The sequence below is a fragment of the Camellia sinensis genome, chromosome 3, assembly GCF_055761805.1.
Source record: "Camellia sinensis isolate YWXY chromosome 3, ASM5576180v1, whole genome shotgun sequence".
NCBI classification, from domain to species: Eukaryota; Viridiplantae; Streptophyta; class Magnoliopsida; order Ericales; family Theaceae; genus Camellia; species Camellia sinensis.
In genome coordinates, this window is record NC_138963.1 from 38,012,739 (window position 1) to 38,020,455 (window position 7,717).

A 7,717-nucleotide genomic window follows, 5' to 3' on the forward strand; every position below is an offset into this window, starting at 1 on the left:
GTGAGAATGATCTATTACAGATGGCATACTCTGCCTCAACCTTCACAACCACCTTCTCACAAAAAGGAAGCTGAATTAAAAAGCTTGAAGGCTCAACTGCAATACCTCCAGAGTCAGAAACAGCTTGTGTAACTATCTTTTGATTCTTTTTCTTCTTTCCTAGGTCAATCTCCTTCTTTACCTCTTTGTCAACCTTTTGATTGTATGCAATTGATCTTATCTATCAAATCTTTTCTTTTAGAGAGAGAGAGAGAGAGTAGAAGCCAATTACTCCAGAAATCAATATAGTCTGACCTTTGTGGCACTTTTGTTCTTATATTTTAAAATTGTGCACAAAAAATATTGTTGTTCCATTTTTGTTCCAATGTCAACATTGTGTCTGGGTTGTCAATAAAAGTAACAAAAAATAATCACGCGGTGCACACGTGAAATGTTGTGAGGGTAAATTAGAGGTAAAAGGAAGGAAAAGGGGGGGATCAAGAACAAGTTGATTGAGAAGAATTTTCACTTCGGTGTTTTAATGGAGAGTAATGTGACCATATGAGGAGAAGACAAATGAGAACTTCATGGATGATCCACAATCCTGGCAGAAGAGTTTTGAGTGCAAAAGGTATGCAGTGTGTGTAGAATTCTGAAATCTAAATGTCTTTGTTTTTCCCCAATGCAACAAAAATAAAACTAACAGTTAAATTTTTCTTAAGCTTCAAAGTTTTCCAATATGCATTAATGTTTACCCCTTCTTCCTTAGAAACTCAATTAAGAAAGATTCTTCCTCGCATAGCTTCTTTGTTCCTAACTTCCTTTATAACTTTCCTAGCTCCAGATTGTGAGATAATTAGGAGTTATCAAACACTTGAAGAGACAAAAGTTCATTTACTGGAGAAGTAATTGCAACAGAAACCCAAAGATAGTGCCTCAACAACCTGTTTACACAACGGCCCATTCTTCAAGATATAAATACAAGTAATTATTTCATACGGGAGGGGCAAGACTGACAATCAAGATTAATGCTTAGTAAATGTCTTAATTTAAAGTAACTCTTATGTTAAGTTCCATTGAGAATATTGAATTATATAGATCTATCTAATGATAAAAATAGCAATACTTCAATTTTTGTAATGTTGATTACAACCCACTTCCCTTCCCTAGCACTTCCCATATAAAAATCAAACTACAAAGCCTAATGCCTTCCAGACTCCATCTATTAAAGCGTCTCATTATCAATATGATTAGTGCTTTGAAAAATGTCCCAATTGATAAGTATTTGTTGTATATTTTCATGATCTATCACTTATATACTGAATTGCCTTGTCATATCTCATAATATTTCTTATATTGTGCTTTGCATGTCAAAATTACAATCCAAGCGTATAAAAAATTACGATTAACGTGTTTATTGTTGTTTCTATGACGAACTATTTTAATATATACTATACATTCAAAACCAAATTACAAACCTACTACCATACAATCTAGCTATTAAGTGTTTAATCATAGATGAGTTTCACTAACAAACTCTGCACAAACAAAATGTTCATCAATATAAATTATATAATAATAAAATGCTAAACGGCTAAAGGCATTGGAATGATTTGGTAAAGGCCATTTTACATTAACAACAATAAAATTTAACATCTACAGATTATGGCTGAATATGATCACCATAGGACATAGTTTCATTGTGTTCATTCGCCTCCTACATGGTAAGTTATTATTGTGTTTGATACAGTCAATAGATTAATTGATATTAATACTTATAGAATAAAATGGCTAAATGTGGTAATCATAAGAATTAGTTACACTATGTTCACTTGCCATACATGGCAAGCTATTATTGTGCTTAGTACAACCCATAGTTTCCCGTCTGTAATACGAGTCCTTTGAAAGAACTCATTTACTTACGCTTTGTTCGTTTAGGCTGAAAACATTTTCAATGGAAATTTTTTTTCAGAAAATGTTTTCCAGAGAAAACATTTTTCTATGTTTAGTGGTGGTGGTAGTGGAACGAAGGTGGAGGTAGAATTGGTTGCATGGTGATGGGTTACAGTAGCGGTAATAGCAACGCTGATGGTGGCGGTGGCAATGGCCATGGTAATGGTGATGTGGTTGAGGTGACAATGGCGATGAGTGTGGTGACATTGGTAAGACTTTACTTCAAAAAAATGTTTTCCGCCTTTTAAAAGTGGAAAATATTTTTTGCCCAAATAAGTTTAGTTTTCATTGACCATAAAAAAATATTTTTTCCATTGACTTTCGTTTTTCATTGTACCAAACATCAGAAAATGTGAAAAATATTTTTTGGAAAATGTTTTCCACCCTAATAAAAAAAGAAGAAGAAGAAGAAAGAACCACCTGACAATTTACTGGCATTAATCAGTTCACATAATAATTATAAAATTTTATTAATGATATAATTGGAAAAAATAGGCTGATTGTAGGTATGTTGGAACATGTTTAGGGAAACAAAACATAAATTCATATGGGTTTAGGGTGAGTTCAATGGAAAGGTATGTGTCTCACCTTGCCCTAGTTATATGTCAAATTAACTTAAATGCCCCTATCAAACAATTAATTTCACAAATATCCATCCTATATATATATGTGTGTGTGTGTGTGTGTATGAATGCCTTTTGGGCTTTAGGGTTCCTATACACATCTATCTTCTCTCCATAGTTGCCCCACCTACAATCAGCCTCTTTCACCCATTTTCTTGATGAGAATGCAATGTACCGGAACCAGAGACCGTTCAAAATATCGCCCTTTTGTTGCTTCTTCAACTAAGGTATGCCTGTATGTTTGATTCTTGCAACTTCAACCTACCATATACATGAATGTATATACATACATAGATGTGTATATATGGATGGCTTTTTCATTTTTCTTATTTGATAATTGATCTAATCTGACATTTGGCCTACATAGCCAAATCTAGATAGATTGACATTCAACATTTTTTTCTTTTTAACTAGGAAGCACGGATACGGATACGGGATACGGATACGGATACGATATGATACGGCGATACGACAAAATTTGAAAAACTAGGATACGGGTACGGCGGGGATACGTTCTTAAAAAATATTATTTTAACAATTTTTAGTAATGCAGTATGCATAAAAATAAAACTTAAAGCAAAAGACAACTTGATAAAGAAGAAAGATTCCTACAAAACTAAGAGTCTTCAAGGTCAATAGCTTCAATTTGTTCTTCTTCATCAGTGAATATCACAAGACCTTAGCTAAAGCCAAAGCCAAAAAACCATTCTTAAATAAAAATTTCAACAAATATACTTTTTTAAGTCATCAATGATAGCCTAGGAAGCACGGATACGAATATGGCGATATGGGGATGTGGATATGTCAAAATTTGAAAAAGTACGATGCGGGTACAGCGGGGATACATTCATAATTTTTTTTTTTTTTTTTTGTGATTTTAATAATGTAATATGCATGAAAATAAAACTTGAAGTAAATTAATAAATAAAGAGAGGGATTCCTATTAACCTAAAAGTGCTTAAACATTCATAAAACATCCAAAACTAAAAGCAAAAGCAAAGCAAAAGCAAATGCAAATGCAAATTAAACATCATCCTTACATGCCAACACCAAAAAAAGAATGGGAGCAGAGAGACGAAACGTGAGAGAGTGAGAAAGCGAGAGAGAAGTGAGAGAGACAACAAGGATACATCAATTTGACAAATTCTATTACTTAAGCTCTCACTACTTAGCCCGAACCTCTATGACTGCCACCCCCCCAAGGTGCAAATCCCACCCTCCTAGACCGAAACTTCTTGCCATTGGTTCTAACTAGTGCTAGCCCAAGAGTGTCAAGTAATTATGCAAAGTGAGGCACATCATCCTCCTCCAAAGGAAAAGACACATACTTACTCATTTCTCTCAACCACATTTCAGACTCATCACCATCATTGCCACTAACATTATTCCCTGAAGCCTATGATTAGGAGACCCCTTCATCGAAAGATCATTCCTATGAATATCCATGTTACTCGCTTGTGGGTTCGAATTCCTCCTTGCATGTAACAGAGGCAAATTAGCATTCTAGTTAGAAACCATTCTGCTAGATTGTAAGAAAAAAGGGCCCAATAATGACTCCCCCTCCTCCTCTCCCCTGATTGACACAGAATGAATACCCTGAATATGAGAATGAGGTGAAGAATTCATGTTATCCCTGTCAAAAGAATCACAAACCTTTTCACAAGAGTCAAAGACTGCCTCACCCTCAGACCCCATAGTGTGCTTAATACAAGAAGAAAATGGTACCTCCTCTTCATGAGATAACCAATTTAGGTTTGGGTCAAAATCAACAACCCTCTCCTTCTCGGTACGGGCATCAACTTCCTCATTTGGACCCAGAGATTCATCAAAGCTATCATGAGAGCCATATCCTTCCAACGCTTGGAGCACCCCTTGTGGATCACAGATGCCCACCTCCACTTCGTTAATCATTCGGCCAACACCAGGTAAAATTTCTATTGCATCATTATCTTCTTCACCCAAACCATCAACTCCAATGAGACGCCCAATCTATAAAAAATGCCCTGTCAATCGGTCAACCACATCTGCTAAACCCAAATGAATTTCATTTGGGTTTAACCCAACCAGTGGATTCGGAATCTGTTTGTCAATCCTAGGCTCCAAACTGATGTCGCACACCTCAAACATCTGACGATGCTGTTGTCGACTATCGTTACTGTTAGACCTATCTCCTCCTCTAGATCGTTGTCTTGTTACTAATGTTCTCACCATCGGGATTACCCTTTGTCTTCTTAACCCGACTAAGCCCTTGATCCAAATCTGGGCAAGAAATACCCAAGTGGTCTGGGTTATGCCCATCATAACTCTGGTTATGATCAAATTTATTATTGCCCAAAGGGCTTGCTCCCACTTGATTAAAATCATGGGCTAAATGATGATTGGAAATTAGGCCCAGATTAAAACCCTCGTCACCACCATTCTATTCTATGAGTGACGCATGAGAAAAGCCCAAAAATGGCCAAGGCCCAAAATCATCCATTAGCCCATTTCCACCTAAAATATCCTTTCCTAACTTGGGGCCCATAAAGACTGGCCCATGTTCAAGACAACCTCTATCAACCCTTGACCTCCCCTCATCATTGACATTCCTTGTGTCAAAAACATGAGCCTCTTCGTGAACCACAACTTCCTTGGGAACCAGGCATCCACGTGTCCCAGTTGTCCCCTCAGCCTCTTCATCTCCCCTCCCTCCGGCACCAATCTCCGATGGAAACCCTTGCCGGAAACTCCATTGCCGTTGACTCTCTTTACGTTTGATTGATTTCGATAGCGGCTTCATACGCACTGTGATTGAACCATCACCCATCGTGATCTCAACAGTGAATGGTAAAAACCTAGAATCTGATCCCCTCACCTTCAATCAGGCCTCAAAAAGATTTTCAAAGGTCTTGGTTCTGTTGTCCACTTCTAAGAGTCCCGCATTTCGCCCCAATCTGTTCAAAAATTATTATATTCCATAAATTAAACAGCAAGTCACAGATAGCGATCCATCCTCCATATGAGACAACAACATTAGACCTCATATGCTTCTCATCGGACCACCTCTCCAACGTTACTGCAATTCCCTTATCAAAAAATTGCAAACCTTTATCCCCATAGAACACAGCCATTTCTTTGGTTTTGGTGAAAAACAAAGCTCGATTCAACTGGAAGGGACGAAGCTTGATAGATATCTTGAAAGACTCACATAATTCCCTCTCAATTTGCTCCCAACCTATGAAGAAATCTGCTCTCACACACACCACCCCCTGATTGAGAACTAACGAAGAACCATTTGATGACAAAAATGGTGATTGAGACTTAGGCCTCGTTTGGGAACATGCTTTTTTAGTAATTTTTTGGCTTTTTGGCTAAAATATGATGAAAAAAAACTAGTATGTTTGAGATGACTTTTTGATTTTTTACGAAAAGATGTGCAAAAAGCAGAGAGAAAAGGAAATCTATGACTTTTTGGTATAGGTTGTTAGCTTTTTGGTTTTTTTAGTGACTTTTCGGCTTTTGGCTAAAAAAGCCACTTGCCAAACAAGGCCTTAAGCACCTCCGCATACGACCTACCTCTATTTACCCCTGTTCTCGTTTGCTGACTCATTTCCTCTGTGTGGACCTCATTATTAGCCCCGCTCTGCTGGACATCATCTCTAATATCATTTGCCATGGCCAGATTTCTTGCCTCATTCCCGGCATCCTTACCTTTAGTACCTCTAACAGTGATCTTCTGCCTTGTTCCAAATAGGATTGTATCCAGTAACTCAGCCACATCCTTCCACCCTTGTCGATTGACCCCTGCTGGAATGATAATGCTTGATTTCCTTATCCCAGCCACCCATTTGGATAACTCCACAAACTCACCTCTCCTATTTGAATAACTCTGAAGACGGAAGACAGAAGACAGCAGAACTGTTCATATACTTCCTGAAGAACTGCCTCAGCCCACTCTTGATTCCAACATCTTTGAGAACCTGTGATGCCTAGAAAACCCCACCCAGATCAATTTTCAATGTGAAACTTCTATGCCTATTCCTTTCATTGATGTCCACTACCTCCTCGTGTGATTTCTCATCGACCTGAACAATGATTACTTTCTGCTCAATCTTCAAATCCAGCGCACAACATCTGTACCTCCTTGTCATTCTCACCTTAAAATACCCCTGTTTTAGAATTAAACATCCTTTTTTGTTCCATTACATTCTTTAGTTAATGCACTTTACTTATTACAAAAAATAAATAAGAAAAATAAATGAGTAAAGAAAAAAAGATTAAGGGTTGGAGCCACAACACCAAGAAGCCATACTTAGCCATGCTTTTAACTTCTCAAAATATTTCTTATAAGTTGTATTGTGCTTTGTATGTCAAAATTACAATCTAAGCATATAAAAAATTAAGATTAATGTGTTTATTGTTGTTTCTATGAAGAACAATTTCAATATATACTTTCCATTCAAAATCGAATTACAAACCTACTGCTATACAATCTAACTATTAAGTGTTTAATCATAGATGAGTTTCACTAAATGTTATTGCTCATACAAAGAACCTGGCTAAATGTTATTGCTCATCAATTTTAGATCTTGCGAGATGTAACTGGGTAAATTCATTCAAAGAAAGTAATCGTATCAACGGGGATACATTTTCAGGCTTGACAGGTTTGTGATAGCATACTATTTCTTATGTTGCTCTTGCCAAAACTATTGACTGAAAATGTTGCATTGTTTATATGTGCACTAGATGGCCGGTGTCTGGTACTCTAGTAGAAGAATTGAAGGCCCTAAGTGTAATATGCCGAGAACTGTGTTCAGTATTGTGCCTCACTCTGTCTTGTATAAATGAAGTGTTTATTACTCTTAAGCAAAATAAAATATGATTCAACATATGGGCTGCTCATGTTTAAAAAATTTGACTATTTACGGTTGAGTGACTTGAGCCTATATAAACATATGTAGTCAGGATTTTATGTAAGAAGGGAGGCCGAAAGACCTAAATCTACAACTTAATAAGAATATAGTTTTGTAAAAATCTTTGCATGTGCCTCTCCTCCTCCATAATTTGATGTCAACTAGATAATTTTGTTGTGCATTTGTGATTCTTAGACAAAGCCTCTGTTGTGCCAGCAAGTGGCATCAGAGTTAAAAACTTGTACTTAGCATGTCAAATAGAAGTTTTTG

The 7,717-nt window shown here is 36.8% G+C and overlaps 1 long non-coding RNA gene across 1 annotated transcript; it reads left to right on the forward strand.

Annotated features, from left to right (window-relative positions):
- Positions 1-2,623: 2,623 nt before the first annotated feature.
- LOC145822473 (uncharacterized) lies at positions 2,624-7,422 on the forward strand. The gene is made up of 3 exons (XR_014363776.1): positions 2,624-2,782; positions 7,121-7,198; positions 7,281-7,422. It is a non-coding gene; the product is annotated as an uncharacterized LOC145822473 (long non-coding RNA).
- Positions 7,423-7,717: the final 295 nt, after the last annotated feature.